General features: G+C 30.5%; 2 protein-coding genes across 8 annotated transcripts in view; one reads left to right on the top strand and one right to left on the bottom strand.

Moving 5' to 3' along the window:
• LOC130897867 (uncharacterized) overlaps positions 1-17127 on the bottom strand; it is a 248697-nt gene that overhangs the window by 116997 nt on the left and 114573 nt on the right. The window lies entirely within an intron of this gene.
• Positions 1-17127, top strand: part of LOC130897866 (uncharacterized) — an 84609-nt gene that overhangs the window by 25287 nt on the left and 42195 nt on the right. Inside the window, exons 1-2 of one of the 6 annotated variants that reach the window (XM_057806798.1) lie at positions 945-1243; positions 11258-11317. The exons of 1 other annotated variant lie outside the window; for it this stretch is intronic. The gene's annotated coding sequence lies outside the window, so the exon portion shown is untranslated. Of the gene's footprint in view, positions 1-944; positions 1244-6866; positions 6950-7187; positions 7312-11118; positions 11133-11216; positions 11318-17127 lie in introns of those variants that run through there. 4 more of the 6 variants (XM_057806797.1, XM_057806801.1, XM_057806804.1 and 1 more) reach the window with 4 other exon arrangements.

Raw genomic sequence — 17127 nt, 5'->3', positions numbered from 1 at the left:
TGTTACTCATTGTGGCTTTTTTCTGTATATTGAAATTTTATTTTATTTGTTTTATCTTCATTTAGTTATTTTTATATTTGTTTTTCAGTTTTTACAAGCTTTTGTCTACAAATTGTAACAATTTTTTGACAATAAAGCATTTCTCTGTCTCTCTTTCCAGCAAACTTCACTTAGGTCACTTTTTTTGAAAGAAGCAACCGTATAAAATAATTACGGGTTGAGATCTACTGGATTTATCAGCCTAAGTGGGATTTAGTACTAACAGGAGTCCTATCATGGTATTGACGCTCAATGGACAGTCTAACAAGCTAATGCTAGATAAAGCAGCGTGCAGTTTCTATTAGAGGAAGGAAGAAACCTTTATCCACATTCTTTCGAAATGTGAGACAGTACAGAACTGGAAGTCCATGAAATAGAAGAAGAAGATTTCTGGTATTCACACCCATACCATATTCTGAACTTTCTGAGATTAACAGATTAGATGTAAACATTGGCTTTACCAGTATCGTAGCAATAGAGGGAGATACAATAGATCCTTTGGGTAGGTTAGGTTAGGTTTTTGTCTTTGGGTCACGGTGTACTTGATACACTCTAATACATACACATACATACATCCTTTTATACTAATCTGTTAATGATATGTCTACCAATTTTCTTACAGTAGTTTTTTGATTCTCTTGCAAAACATGCTTCAAAATAGCTGGTTGTTTTTGAAACTATATAATACATTATCGAGTCAGATCTTCAAAATTATACTTGAAACCACTGAGTAACGGAAACTCGTCTCTGTTTTTGTTACTTAGATAGATAGATAAGTACAGGACAAGTACAGCGTGCGAAAACCCAATACATCCTTCCAAAACATTTAAAATAATTTTCAGAAAACTTTATTATTTTCTTGTAAAAATCAACGAATTTCAATAGCGAATCTACAGACGAAGATTGTGTCGAATGCTACTTCAATAACTGTAGTCCAATAATTTATAAATCGACAGTCATTATCACTTTATAAAAACCAGTTGACCATAATCCAGTATATCGAAATGATATACGAATTAAATTCAGTTGTAATATTGATTGCCTTTGTTGGTAAACGTGTCTGAAATGTTGTGTTTATAAATGATATGAAGTACGAACAAGAAATAAACGAACGAACTTTTGTTCGAAAACATAAAGGAAATAAAGTGCCGGTGGAGATGATGTGGAAGGCTAAAGGTTAAAAAATAATGAAGGGAAGATTTGGGTGAGTTATAAACAATTTTTCGAATATCCAGAACCTTCTGGATATTTTTAAGATAGATAATTGGCAAAACAACTCACTTTGAATTTGAAGTTATTTTCCAGTTTCTCTATACATGGAAAAAGTTATAAAATATTTTAAAAAATTATTGTGAATTGCAGTTAAGTTGAATTAAATTAGTAATTTTAATAGTAATTATTATATTATGAACCTAACCTAAATTACTTCATATAAACTTCTGCTGCAGATTAGTTTACCCAGTATCACGAAATGATTAATGATAGGCAATGAAAGTGTGATGATGAGAAATATATTACTACCTTAAACCTACTATTAGAATGCTGAAAAACAACCCTTAATTGTGTCTAAGTATTTTGAGAGAGGATTCATAAGCAAAATATCTTCTTGACTCTTTCGAACTAATACAGATCAAGTATTACATCACTCAAGTCGTGCGACTTAGACACAGATGGTGCTTTGTCAAATCGATATGACTTTTATGAATTATCAACTTTCAAAAGACTATGTGTAAAATATCATAACATTTTGATCAGTCAGAAATAAGTGTCAGCCGTTTAAGTAAAGCTACTTTCTTTATTTTCAAAAAAATCGATTCAAAAAAATGTCGTGTGTTGATTTATCATTGCTTCTTGATGAAAAAAATATTGTACAAGCTCAGCAATGGCTTCTAAAGTGTTATCTGGACTCTGCTCCATTGAAAAAAACAATTTTTTATTGGTTTGCTGAAATTAAACGTGGTTTTACAGACACCATCGATGGTGAACGTTCTGGTTGTCCAATTGGAGTTGTTACTCCAAATAATAAAAAGTATAATAAAAGTTCACAAATTGGTTATATTTAATCGTACATTGAGATTAGTTAATTCACAGTCGATCAAATACAACGTGAATCAGAGCAGTGTTTACGTTTACACGTAATGAATAAGATTTTTAGCGTCGATATGTGAAAATGGATAAAACATCAATCCATCACTTCCACAAAACGATCATCATCTGAATGGACTGCAGCCGGTGAACTATTTGAACTACTTCGACAATCAATTGCGAATAATACATAGACTTGTTGGATCGTTTAAATGCAAAAATCAAGAAAAAACGTCGATGGCAACGATGGTTGAATTGAACGAATTACACTTCGAATTGCTGCTTCATCTACCGTATAGTCCAGATCTGGCTCCCAGTGACTACTGGCTATTCGCTGAATTCAAAAAATGCTCGCCGGAAAGAAATTCAGCTCATATAAAGAAGGAATTGTTAAAACTTGAAAAGACAAATCCTTCTCCAAACACGGTATCGAGAAGTTAGTGAAGCGTTGTAATGATTGTATTGCTCTTGAAGAAGATTACATTGATAAATAAAATCTTTCTTAGTCACACGATTTATTGAGTGATAGGTTTGGATTAGGTAACTGGAAGTGTATTTTCCCTTGTTATTTTATATTAACCATAAAAGAGTTATTTATGTTATTATACCGGTAGTACAAGCTAGTTTAGATGTCCTAAGACAAGACCAGAACGAGAGTACACATGTAGCTCTCTGGTGTTACCGTCGGCCATCTTAGTGCTCGCTAACTCTGATAGCATGACTTAAAGGAAGCGAAATCTTAGTGAAGACATGTAGCGATTCACTTTTTACGTTCTTCATACTTACTTGGAGTGCTTGGGAATGTTTCGAGCGAGCCAAGACAAAACTCGATATTAGGCTCATAAAAAAATTACTCACGTCTCAGAATCTCGCGTCTCGATGCCACTCATCTCGGAGTGTCTGGTGGTCTGTGCACCTCGGTTAGGATCTTTTTTGGTCAATGTTGTAACAAAAAGGAGAAAAATTTACTAAATATGAATGTTTTCATCTAAGGATGTAAAAATTTAGTGAAAATAGTATTCTAAAATGATTTGTTTGCAGAAAACTCATTCATTTTTTATAAAATTATCAGATAATATTTTCTTCACATTACAATTTGAATAAACATTATACGATCGTTAGTTACCCCATCAATTCGATATTTTTTATAATCGTACATACAGTGAGAAGAAGCCAAATAGTTGACTTGATATCTTTTTGTTGTTGTTACAAGTAGTTAGAAATCATTAAACGTGATAAAGAGGATTTCCACTTGTATTCATAGAAAAGTGTACTGTTATGATAATTGTAATATTCAACCAGAAATTTGTTGAAAAAAGCTAATTTGAAACTCAAGTGGAAACGTAGAGTCATTAAATTTGCATTTTTAAAGAAATTTCAATGAAGAATGATATTACGATGTTTGAGGGACCATTCAGCTCCAGTCTGGCATGAAATGTTTTGTCGTCATTGTATACGAAAAATGAAACGTGTTATGATATATGAGGCTAATATATGTAGAGATATATTTTCAAATTTTCATATTTTGCTTTATATTTTCCACCAAGATGCATGGAAATTTTATAAATTTCAAATGAATTCATTATACTTTTCGCCTATAAAATGGCATTCGTTAAAATACATAAATAACAATATGATACTACAATAACCTTTCAAAATGTTGCATCCATTCTTCTTGGTAATATGCTATAAACATATACTTTGTAAAGAAATAGTATTTCGTGAAAAAGGTGGTAAGAATGTACTTAATGAGAAAAATTGAGTTACAGCTTTTTCTATAAAAAACAGCAGCAATTTAGTTGCATATATTTCAAATAGAAGGCTTATACAATTATTATAGTGTATGTATCAAAGTTAAGTTTTGTTTCAATTTTAAGATTAAGAAATCCATCTTGCAACTTTAAAAAGGGACGAAAATGTGCGAAAATTAGATAAATTTGTTCGTATATTCACTTTTGTTTATTTGTCAAGTCTATAAAAGTGGAAATGAAACGATGTGCGGAGAAAGAGACCTGATAAATAGACTAGAAGTTTTCTTCTTCATCATAACATCGCCTCGTATAACACTTAGGTTTTTATTCACCATTTTTTGGTTAATACCTTACTCACTTAATTTAGCATCATGCGCCTTCTAGGTATATAAAGCCATTCTACAAGAAGGCATACAGAAATGCTTTCATCCATGAATTCAACTAGAATAAGCGTATAACTAGCCAAAGGCTAGATTTTTGGTCGCTTAGAATGTTTAGATTTAGTCGTTCTAGCTAACTCGTGTTTAGCGTGTGTAACATGCGACTAGTAGCTCTAAAAATGAAATGAGAATACAACCACAAAGTAGATGAAAGCCATTCTGAAAGATGATGAAGATATTACTAGTCAAAGTACTCTTATGGTAGCTTTTTTGCTTTTAATGGAATAATCACACCTCAAATTTGACGAATTAGATCATCCTTCCATCACAACAGGACCACACACTCATGCACAAAAAGGATGAGTCCCTGCTACTGAACTAAGAAGGAACAACTGATTATAAATTTGATTTTTGACTTCTCTCAAAAGACGATTTTAATTTCTTATATTCATTTTATTATGAGTTAATCTCCGTTTGTTTTTATTCAGTTGAAATGTGTTTTAGCCAATTTGCATTGGATATAACCATATCAAATACACTTTGGAATCTAATTCATGACTTGACAATCATAAGGGTGTCCAAAAAAAATTTGCGATGTGTTTTTTGGAACCATTATTGAAGTAAAATTGAACTTTCAACTAAAATTTTAAACTCAACCCTCTAGAACTTTTCCATATTTGCTAGATACGCTTATGAATGTACATCCTGCAGATTTTCTCATTTGTATACTAAAATCCCATTAAGAAGATTATCTTTCTGAGGAATGGTTAAATTTTTCGAATAGAGCTACGGAAATAATGTCAGTTTCTCTGAAAATTACGAGATAAGACTGAAATTTTCACGCAGAAATCAACATGCTTTTCTAATATTGTGATGCTTTTCTATGCTAGTAGGTAATTCAAAAATTTTTCTAATATTTCAGTGAATTAATTTTATCTACTCTATTTGAAATTTGAAATAATAGATATTTTTATATGAATAGGTCGTATCAAAATAATTTTTATTAAAAACGTTACTGATATTAAATTCTAAATTAGATCGTTTTTATCCAAATAAATGTTCATGATCACCGCTGAAAAAACCACAAACTATAGATTGGAACGTCTACAAAATTGTTTGCTACAATTGAAAAGTTTCAAATTATGGCAATCAATTTCATAATTTTTCACTCGTTTGATTTCTATCATGAGAATAACATTTTGTTGATTGTTTTACTATTGGAATTAAAGAAATATCAAACATTAAAGCATTTATCAAACAATAAAAATAGTTAATATAGTGTATTATCACTTTTTGCAGCTATACAACCTTGAAGACGTTTGATGATGTTATTCACCATATTAGTAATTAATTATTTGAGAATATTGTGTATTCGTCTATAGCATTGTAACAATCTTAAAGACTTTAAGGTAGAAGATAGATAGAAGCTGGTTAGATAAGGTTCATATCAGGTAATTAAGCAGGCTAGTCCAAACGATTGATCACTTTAATTTCGTTGTACTAATTCACGGTTCTAGTACGAAAATACAAGCAAAGAAATGAATGCATTTAACATGCACCAACTCTGTTCGGAGATACTCTAAACGAGTTAGCGAAGACGACATGGGACGAGCATGTGCAAGTTCATCAGCTCTCAATCACTTACTCCATACTTGTATTCGATGACTATCATTCAATACGCCAATTCTGGTTATTTCTGAAAAAAATTCTATTAGATTTAAGTGATCTCGATAATAATTTGTTCTGTAGCAACAGATATCTGAACTCCATATACTAGTTTCATATGTTTGTGGAATAAATCACGAAAAGAAAAAAATACTAATGCTATGACACTGTTCCTGACGTTATATTGCCACAAAAGAGCAAAGATGAATGTCACGAATTCATTCATGTACCACCTATTTATAATAATTTTGTTTTGATGATAATTAAATTCAAGTTTTGAAGCAACTGCATTCCTAGGTTTAGTGACACTATTATATCATCTGTTAGTTTGTTATTAATTACTATGTCAGAAGACAGTTTTTTAAGAACAAGGATATTAATAACATTCGTTAAACATTGTTTCTTTTGAAATTAGAATAGCAAAATAGTTTCTAACATGTTGATAGGAAGTTGTTGCTCTGTTGCCATTTTTTCACTAGCAATTAAGCAACAAGAAAAAGTGTTTGTTTCCACACTGTTATTTTCGTACAGAAACGCCACTTTTCACTTTGGCTACAAAAAGATCCAGTTTCGTAACAACAATGATCTCTGTGAAATGACTTTAAGATACCTGTGCTAGGAAAAACCAATTATCCTGTTTATACTCATATTTTTGAACTAATTTATATCTGTTTAGGTATGTGGTAAGAATATTGATTAAAACAATGTAAGGTACATTAATCATAAAATATTATATTGACTGGAACTGACTTAATTATTTCGTGAACTTTGTTCATTGTTATTTCTTAAATATATTGTAGGAGTTAACACAAATTCTTACTTATTAAAATTTAGTATCAGTTAAGTGTTTTATTGGATGTGTTAGTAAATCATTCCAATTATTATCGAATAAACAAATATGTAAAACAAGACTTTTCCATTTATTTTATATACATATAATGGAACTCGCTCTTTCGTGGTTATTATCTTCCAAGTATATCCGATACTATTTACTTGTTTAAAGTGTGTGATATATACGAAATAGTATAAGTAAGTTTGAATCTATCTTTTATCAATATTTTAATGTGATTTTTGATATAATGTATATGTTACGGTAAAAGTAGTAAATTCGGTAATTATATAAAATTACCGGTGATTATACGTAATCACCGATGAATTTAGTAAATTTGATAAATTATTCCGTATTCCTCAAATTTAACGGTTAGTTTATGAAATCCACAACTAGTAATGAGGAATGTGATAAAAGTCCCTAACTTTACGAAACTTCGTTCAGTTTTCGCAGCTGCTTGGCGCGTGACAAACATGTGATTTAAGAAGTAGTTCTAATTTCGTTGCATGTAGACGATTTTTCGTTGCCCTCTCGTGAAACATAAAACATTGAATAATTATAGGTATGCTCGAGCGTTTTAATTCAAAATTACTTAATATTATAGATACTAAGAAAACAAACAGTGGATAGATTAGGTTAGACAGTAACTACTCAGAAAAAACCTGTACTCTTCTACAAGTCCAATAAGCAGGGTTCGTTGATTTAAATTAAATGTTAAATCTGATCATCCATCAGTGTTGAAAATAATTTTATATTTATAAAAGGCATAGCTTCTGGCATGAAATTTTCTTCAATTATATTTTATGATACTGTCTAAATCTGTATTACTTTTACCGATATAAAGTAATGAATAAATATGAATTTGAAGACTTGGTAAAAAAATCCGATTTAAAACCAAAAAATCTGATTTAAATAAAACACTGCCAATAAGTCATGATATTTATTACATTCTCTATTACAAGTTTATAAACTAACTGGTAAATTTGATAAATATTAAATAATTTCTTATATTCACCAAATTTATTGGTGGTTATGTATAATCACCGATAATTTCATATAATCACCGATTTATCATTTTTACATATATAACTTATTCATACAATATGCCGCAGCTAAGATGAAGTATTCTCCATATTTTTTTTATAACTGAAATGCTATTGATTTAATTAATACGATTCTTTACTAATTTGGAACTTTTGGAACCGTTGGTGATATTTATACTCAACCCACTATTTACAGTACAACTAGACCAACATTCACAATTACACTGACGTGCGTTTCGACATCTAAGTTATCGTTTTCAGAAAATGAAGGTAAACTAAAATTTATCAACTTCACTTACCTGTTTTATACTAAATTTTCCCACTAATGAACGTTATCTCATGGCAAAAACTTTTAGCGGGAGAACCTCTTCGACTAGAAACAAATAAACTATAGGGAGGGTTATAAGATATAACCTTTGTCTCTATTCAAACTGTTCTTACATTTACTATTATTGGGATAATAAATTGTTGGTTGTCCGTATTCAAACTATTGTTACATTTAACTTTATTGGAATAATAAAATGTTGCATTTGAACGCCTTGAAATTATTAAATAGTTTTGTAGATGTTTTCCCGCTGGAATTATTTTTCGCGGAAAAGGTTCATGGGTGGAAAAATTTAGTATAAAATAGGTGAATCAAGTTAATTGGTTTTAGTTTACTTTCAGTCTCTGAATACGAAACTTGGTAATCGAAAGACGACAGTAGAATTGTGAGTGTTGGTGGAGTGGTAGTATAAACAGTGTGTTCAGTATGAAACCTCATCTAAATGATGTCTATTTATATATATATATATATATATATATATATATATCTGAAAATAATATTGGGATAATAAATTGAAAGGAAAAATATTTCTAGTCATCAGTTAATGTTCTTATATCTATTACTACTTCTTTTATAGTTAGTATTTTATTGTGTTTGCTATATTGCTTCAACTGCTCTTGTATTTGTCATTCCAAACTTGTATTCCAATCATTTTAGGTACTCATTTTCTATCGTTTCAGCTATTAATTTAATACTTACTTTCCCCTTACTGCGTCGTTTCTGATTTTGTCTTCTTATTTCTTCCAATCTCCTCAAGTACTTTTATGTTACTTTTCTGAAAATTGATTATGAAGATGATATGATGAGAAAAGGAGATATTACGAGAGTGCTTCCATCATACGAACTATTATAAAAAATTTTATATTTGACATGGAATGTTCTGAGGATACTTATCACAAAAGAAAGTCGTAATTTGTGACGGTTCGTCATAAAAAAAATTTTGTTACAAAAATTCCCTTTTTCAAATACTGCTGATCGAATGATTGAACTCTGAAACAGCTCCATTGAAGCAACGATTTTCATCAAAGAAGTATTAATTAAAAAGTATGGATAATAGTAGCAGTCTCTTTACGAATAAAGTACAGAAATTATGTATTATCTGTAGCTCTGATAAGGTTGATGTATTTTCATATAGGGTAATAGCAGAAATTCAGACATTAACGCCGAATGGAAAGAAAACAACTTGTTCATAAATCAGTTAGAAAAACCAAAACTACTTCTTTCGATTCAGGGAATATGGTATGACCTAAGTTATTGTCCGGTATAGAAACAACAACCCATATGGAGTGAGATTGAAATGATATACGAGAGTTATCTGATAAGTTTTTTCGACAAATAAACAACATAGCCTTACCATCCAGGCTTTAATTTTTAATAATTTTCAAAAATAGTTTGTCTCGTGTACTCGTAATATATCTACTACATTTAATAGAAATATCTTTTCTCAAAGCAGATGAGGAATTTTTTTTGTTTTTTACTGGTGATGCATTATTAATCTCCTAATATTGTTTCATCTTTTTGGAGAAAATCCATGGTAAGATTTCTACGGCTATCTCCAAAAACACAACTTTCTCCTCTTTTTCCAGAGGAGATTGCCATGGTATTCACTGAAATTGGATATCGAAGCAAAAAACAATGGGGAGTATACTTATCCTTCTTTAACTAAAAAATAGTTATCGTGAAATCAGAAATATTATCGTCAAAAATAGTACAAGCTTGTATCTGATCATACTTATTTCCACCAAAAAGACCAAATGTATAACAATAGCAAACGAGTCCCAGAGATAATCATTCACCAAATCACTAGTCCGGTCAATTTAGACAAGTTACATAAATTCCCATTGAACTGAAAATCAGTGAAATTGTTTAAAATATAATTCAAAATAAAATTTGGAAGTTTCCCATCATTTCCGTGTATGGAAAAAATTTTATTCAATGTCAAGTTAAAAAAAAAAGTTTTCGCGATTTTCAGCAAAACGGTAAGTTTTATCATAAAAATACCTTAAACACAAATTGTAGATCATAAAATTATCTACAAAAAATGAGTATGAATACATTTTGTGTATGTATGGCATATCGTTGGAATGAAACGGATCCTCCACTGTTGGTGATTCAATATTGGAGCACTATCGGCCTTGACAAGATGTACATACCAGAGAACTAAACAGTTTAACTTTTTTGCAATCACATTTAGCACTGCATCCCTTTTTGCAGTTGCAGAACAAAGTGTTCAGCAGTTTTTCCGGTGCAGGGGGGGAAAAGTTTGCACGGGTTCTGATGTATTGTTGACAAATTTCCAACTCCACTCTGTAGGGTACAGCTGATAACTAAGCCACACTTGAACTTGGTAATATTCCCGAAAAAGATCTTGAATAAAGTTGAAATGACCGATAGAAAAATCTTTTAACATATATTACAACTCTAGAGATGTATATACGTGGCGTACTCATGCATATTATGACGATTGCCAATTTTAGAACTTTTTAAATACTTATATCTCAGAAACAGTGGTTCGTACGAAAAAAATATTAATATGTTTTTTGTAGTTAATTCTATAATCGACAATTTTTTTGAGGTATTTTAATGATGAAACTCACGGTTTTGCTAAAAATCGCGGAAAAATTATTTTTTTACCTTTGACCTTGAATAAAATTTTATCCATACACGGGAATGACAGGGAACTTTCAAATTTTATTTTTAATTATATTTTAAGCGATTTTACTGAATTTCAGCTTGGGGGAAATTTATTTAACTTCAATGTGTGTCAATCATCAAGTGAACAAATAAAATGTCTAGAATTTTTATTTTCAATACGTTTCCCAACTTTGAACGAAGCTTTGTCATCTTCATTTTGAGTCGTGAACATTTTGAACTATACTCGTAATCGACAATAAAACTAGTTAATTTATTAAATGAGTTTATAGACCTTTTATGTAGTGTAGGTGTTTCTATTATGAATTCCAAACAATGCATTCTAGATAATATGTTTTTAATAACATTCATACGCACATTTATGTTGATAATCTATTTATAAAAACAGGGAATTCCCGTTAATAGATATTACTTTCTGTTAATCCTGTATTAGAATATTCCAATTAGATGCTAATTTTAGTGTGGTTCTAATGAAACTATTTTTGCAGATCCACGCGACTAGTTTATTCAACTTTGTAAATACTTCGGAACTACAAGTCAAACGACAAGTGAGTATGTTTAATCGATTCAATCTATTCAAGCTACACGTGAATTAGTACGTTAGTTTTTCAACTTGTAAGTTTACGTTCGATTTAGTAATATTAATGTAGGAAAAAACGAAATGTTTCGATAAGCAACATCCAATTGTCCAGGATTTTTGTAATTTTTTGTCAACGGAGAATGGTGCCGCCAGCTCTATTTTAGTTTTCACTTTTTATACACACGTGAATAAATTATTTCAAATAAAAATACAGGAAAGAATTATGTAATTTAAGGTGCACAGCTCATTAAAAATACATTAATAATAATTTCGAATAAATTGATGTAGCATACATACGAGGGAAGTTGACGGAAATGCGATTTTTTAATTTTTCAATATTACAATCCATTCAATTCCACTTTCTTTTCCTAAAGTTTTGGAGGAGGAAGTAATCTAAAGAAGCCACATAAGGTGAATATGACGGATAAGGTGATGAATTGTAACGAATTTCGCCTCATTTGTCTATTCTATTAGCAGGCAAATGGGCAGCGCATTGTCGTAGTGCAACAAAACTTATTTCCACAATAAATGCGATCGTCTTTCTTTTTACTTTACACCACCCTGCATATAAATATTTTTTATAAATGATTTAATGAAAATAACTGTTTCTGATACGTTTTTTCATGTTTATTCAATACTTGCTCTCTTTTTCGCTCTATCGCGCCTAGATAACTATGAAAAGTATTTTATGAAAAAAACACGGTTTTTCACACAACAATACAAGTTTTATTTTAAATACCAGTTCACGTGTACAGAGATGTATGAATAAAAATGAATAGTTGACAAAGGTTGAATTTTCAATTAATTTAAAAAAAATCATGAAGGCATTTTGAAGTATGTGAAATTAGATAAGATAGTAACGTAAAAGTAGTAAATTTTATTTTAGCTCTCGCACTTTCATTCTTTTTATCTCCTGCACATTTCTTGAGATTCCAACAGCCGTCATACTACCTTGGTACCATTTTGTCATTTCTTTTATGTCTTGATGGAACCGTTCACCTTGCTCTTCACTGTAATCCCCTACGTTTTCAGGGAAATAGTCAAGGTGAGAATGTAGGAAGTGCATTTTAACGCCCATATTGTAATCGTAACATGCGAAAACCACGCAGAACTTTTTTTATTTCTGATTCTTTTTTTAGAAATTGCGTCTTTCATCAAAATTCGGTTTTGTGGACCCACGAAAATTTCCACTTTGATTTTTTTTTGAAGTAATGCAGGGGAAAATTTTTCTGAAAGATACTTAAAGCAAGTGCCAGGGGTCACTAATTGCTATATCAATCCAAGCTTTATGTACAGCGGTGATAGCAAAATCTTCTTAGGTTCAATCAACGGTCCATGCAGGATATTTTTCGTACCAGGTACAACATTTTGTCGTTTAGGCAGAAAGAGTTTTGAAATCGTTACATACAAACCATTGGTGCTACGTATATTTGATGTTGCCCAATAGGGTTCCATTTTCATATGTTTTCCTCAAGTTAACGGAATGGGCAACTGGGATTGAGGCGTATTTATTTTTATTAGATCAGGAGTATTACAACAGAACAAAATTGAATTTTTTACCTCAGGAAATCTTGTTTTATATAGGGAAACCATGAAAAGAATGTACCTGGGGCTAAGAGATTTTGTGATTTGAGTTTTGAGCCTAGAACTTCGGATTCCTCTTTCGATAGGTTTGAATATCTAACTAAATTTAATTCTGCTGTGGTTGCAAAAAAAATGACTGTAGTCGATAAACGATTGAAAGGAATTTGTCGCTGGTCAGTAAGGTACCGATAAACGAGAGAAAATTATAACATACCGACGTTGTACATGTGAATCCTGAGTTCACAGGAAAATCGTGATTGTGCATGCGTTGTACAGGCTTAATCGCCGCCGTGCGGGAATGAATTTTCACGATAAAAATTATCGATTTGTGAGTTAACCAGACGTGGTAGAGAAAAAACGAATTTCATTTTTGAGATCAATGTGAAAAACTGTTTTCAGAAGACCTATTTTCATTTCGTCCTAGATTTTGATCATCTCCCTTTTTACCCCATATGAGTATCAGAGTATTGTGGTTTTAGATTCCATTCTATTCATTTTTTCCAATCGTTTCTGTTCTTTGCTACTTCCTTTATTTGTCGTATGTCTTTGATTTTGTTCCTTTTTACTGTCCTAATTGTTCTAGCCATGTTTTCCTGGGTCTTCCTTTCCTTTTTATGTGTCTTTTTACTTCTATCACTTTCCTTGTTAGGCTTTATGTTTTTTTCTTTGTTTTTCATACCAGTTTGAAAATATTTCAACTAATTTGTTTCCTATCCGCGTTTTTTCGTTTTATGCGTGTTCAGAGGGGTTAAATATTCTATTGCTCTGCTTATTTCAAAATTTAAAGCTATTCATTGAGATTTTTCATGTTTGTAAGAAACGACAAGCATATAATAGCTTATCTACACTTAACCAAATTTAACGTTTTGATTTGTTGAAAATCACACATAAAAAATAATATAAATATTTCCACATCTGTATTTTCAATTTTCTTATCATGATATATTATCTCACTTAATACATAGGATCATCCTAAGTATATTTTTCTATGAATAATGTTTGGTATACATCCTTTAAGCCGTTTACTGCCTAAAACCACACAGGTACGTCACCTATGTTATTATGTTTGGATATTTCATAGTTTTCTCCTTAAAAATTCAAATCTGTATGCATCATCGCTATCGATATGAAACCATCATGGGAAATTCTGTCAAAATGATCGGAAATGAGATACGATGTTTGAATACAATAGCAGACAGGACCGTTTCTAGTTCACATTGTCTCACTCTAATTATTAAACTTATCAATTCAGACAAACTAAATTACATTATAGACTCAATAACATGGTGTAAGGTGCAAAAATTTTAATGAATAATTATATTGAGGTTATAATCAATATTTTGTAGCTATGTATAATGTATTTTGACTAATTTTTTTTGTCGCATAAAATGACGCATGTTTTAATAATTAATTATTCACTCTGTGATGAGATCTCGAATAATTTTGCATACTTTTTTTGTTATTGGTAGTAATGAAAAAGCATTTGAAAAATATGAAAGATCTCAACATATTATTTGATGTAACATGTTTTGAAACTTTAATACACCAGATATGATATGTAATGGTTATTATAATTATTATACACACCAAATAGACTGATTTTTTATATCAAAAGTAGGAAAAAATTTGGGAAATACATGATTAATATTAATTAGAATACTTTATTGCTTCTTGATGTAGCTTCTAGTCACCAGAGAAAAAAAAATGAAATTGAATGTCTTGGAAACTCTATACAGTCCAAAGGAGTTTGAAACATAGAATATCTGTTCACCAATAGCATAACTTCCAAATTGAAAAGTTAGTATTCCATCAAATCTGTGGTATCTTTGCTGAGATCGTTTCACTGAATTATACGGAGCTGATTATCATCTATTGTATTTAATCCCATAACTACCTGTTAAAAACAGAGAATTTGGTAACTTGTTCTATGTAGCATCTCTACTTGCATGCATTTTCTCGTTTAGGCCGAAGTACACTGAAGAGAGGCACTTGAAGGTGGTATCTATGATTTCAATCCTCCATTTATATATCTATTGATATTATTCCTAAGTGAACTTGGATATTCTGGATGCTATTTGTAGTACTGTATCATCAGCGAGTGTTTATGTTGTGTGCTGTGCCTCCTGTATATCTGATACATATTAATGTATTCAAAATACACTTTCCACACAAGTTTCTTTTGGTTGGATAGAACTAATGTGGAGGAAAATTATTTTGATCCTGAATTTCAGCCCATGTTTCTAGACCTTGTCAAATACTTGACTAAAATCGATAAATACATACGTTTGATAGAGGTGACCATTTTGTTATCTTTGTCATAAAATAAAAAAAAAACGGTTGTGTCGATGGTGGTTGATTACCATTTTGACTGGAGTGCGAAGGTTTTTGAAGATTGGTTCTAAAAAATATTGAGGAAGTTGTATAACAAACAAAACTATTAATTTCAGATAAATCTTCTAAGGCAAAAAATATATACATTATAGATTAAATCTTTCTATAGGTTGTTTCTTTATTTATTCCCAGTTATAATGAACGGAGGTTCCTAACAACTGATCTTCCTCTACTCAATTCATCACTTTAAAAACATCAATAACTAGTCGAAAATTATGTAACAGCTCTAAGAGATCCCAATATAACTAATGTTTCAACAAGGCTTCTACTAATCTTGGGGGGAATTTTATATACATCTTCTTCATGGCAGAGTATTATTTTTTTGTCGAAAGTTCATATTTTTTTGTGAAGTGAGGTCAGCAAAAGCACAAAAGTCACAAAACATTTATTCATTAACAATAAATAATATATTGTATTGAGCTAACTCTATTTTATCCAAGCTAAGCTCTGGCGACAAGTTTCATTCATGGGCCATGTGGTGAATTCTTTCTACTACATGGACTTCTAATCATCTAATCTTTTGCTTATACTACACATTCAATTCATAACTGATGAGAGTTGATATGAAAATTAATGAAATCAATTAAAACCGTATAAAAATTATAAATAGTTTAGTCATAAATGTAGAACTAAAAAACGTTTTAATATATGATTAAGGTATTTAGTTCCTCAATAATGTTACTTTACTGATTGTACAAAGCAATTTTCAACATATTCTTGTTGGTTCAACATATTCTGATATCCAAAAGCATTGCTATTGATTCACTTTATGATGAGCGGCAAAGAAAATATTTGTAGAAATAACATTGAATCATGGTTGAGTTTCATTCCGCTGCACATCTCGCGAATTAGCGAAAGATTCTGAACATTTTCCGGAAATAATGATATTTTAGTTTGGAACATGGAACTTCTCTTCTCTATTCTAAGCACTAAGAGAAACAAATAAATATTGATGGAGTAGAAAAATATATGATTCCAACCAAAAATACATTCTATTTTCGTCAAGACATGTCAATAAAAAACTAGTTAACAAAATTATTCTGCTAATTGAATTTATTTTAAGTGATGATAAGAAACAAAAAGTGTATTATTTCTAAAAGACGAAAATGTTACATCACAGAAACTTTTCAAAAACGATTCGTGACATGAAGGGAGCAAAGTTAGTTAAATGACCTAATTCCAACAAAAAGTATTTGACGTAGATTGCTTCACTTTAAAGTACGTTTGTAATTTTTTGGTAATTAAAAGGATGTTATTCAATTACTGTTAATATAGGAAGATTGAGTAGATCATTAAGTTATATAGTTATATTATTTACTAAAAGTTGATATTTTTTTACAATCACCAAAATAAGTACTAAGATAAAAATACAAAGAAAGAAATTTATTCACAAATTTGTATAGTTACCTCTATAACACAACTACAAGGATTTAAGTTGCCTTGTTTATTCAAAAGTTTAACAACACAGTTTGAATAATTAGTAAACTGGAAGCTGGATTATATGAGCCATTTTGTAGTTTTCGTTTATATATTGTTGATGTACTAACAGATTGAGGTGTGGAAAACTTTATTATATTTGTAGAAGCTGTCCTATTCTTTTCGAAATCATAAATGTATTCCTCAGCCGTAGTAGTTGATAGCCACCCGTCACGACGCGGCGTTCCAGTTGGGTTATATTCCCTCCAGCATATTTTTCCACATTGCTCCAAATTTATTTATGCTCATTTTGGCGAGTTATATTTTCAACGTTAAAATTTATATAATAATATCTTTTACGAAGATTTAAATATTTCTTACCTTGAT

This window comes from Diorhabda carinulata, chromosome 9 (genome assembly GCF_026250575.1).
Source record: "Diorhabda carinulata isolate Delta chromosome 9, icDioCari1.1, whole genome shotgun sequence".
Lineage (NCBI taxonomy): Eukaryota > Metazoa > Arthropoda > Insecta > Coleoptera > Chrysomelidae > Diorhabda > Diorhabda carinulata.
Note: the sequence above shows the minus strand (reverse complement) of the source record. Positions and strands in the feature narration are given on the sequence as shown.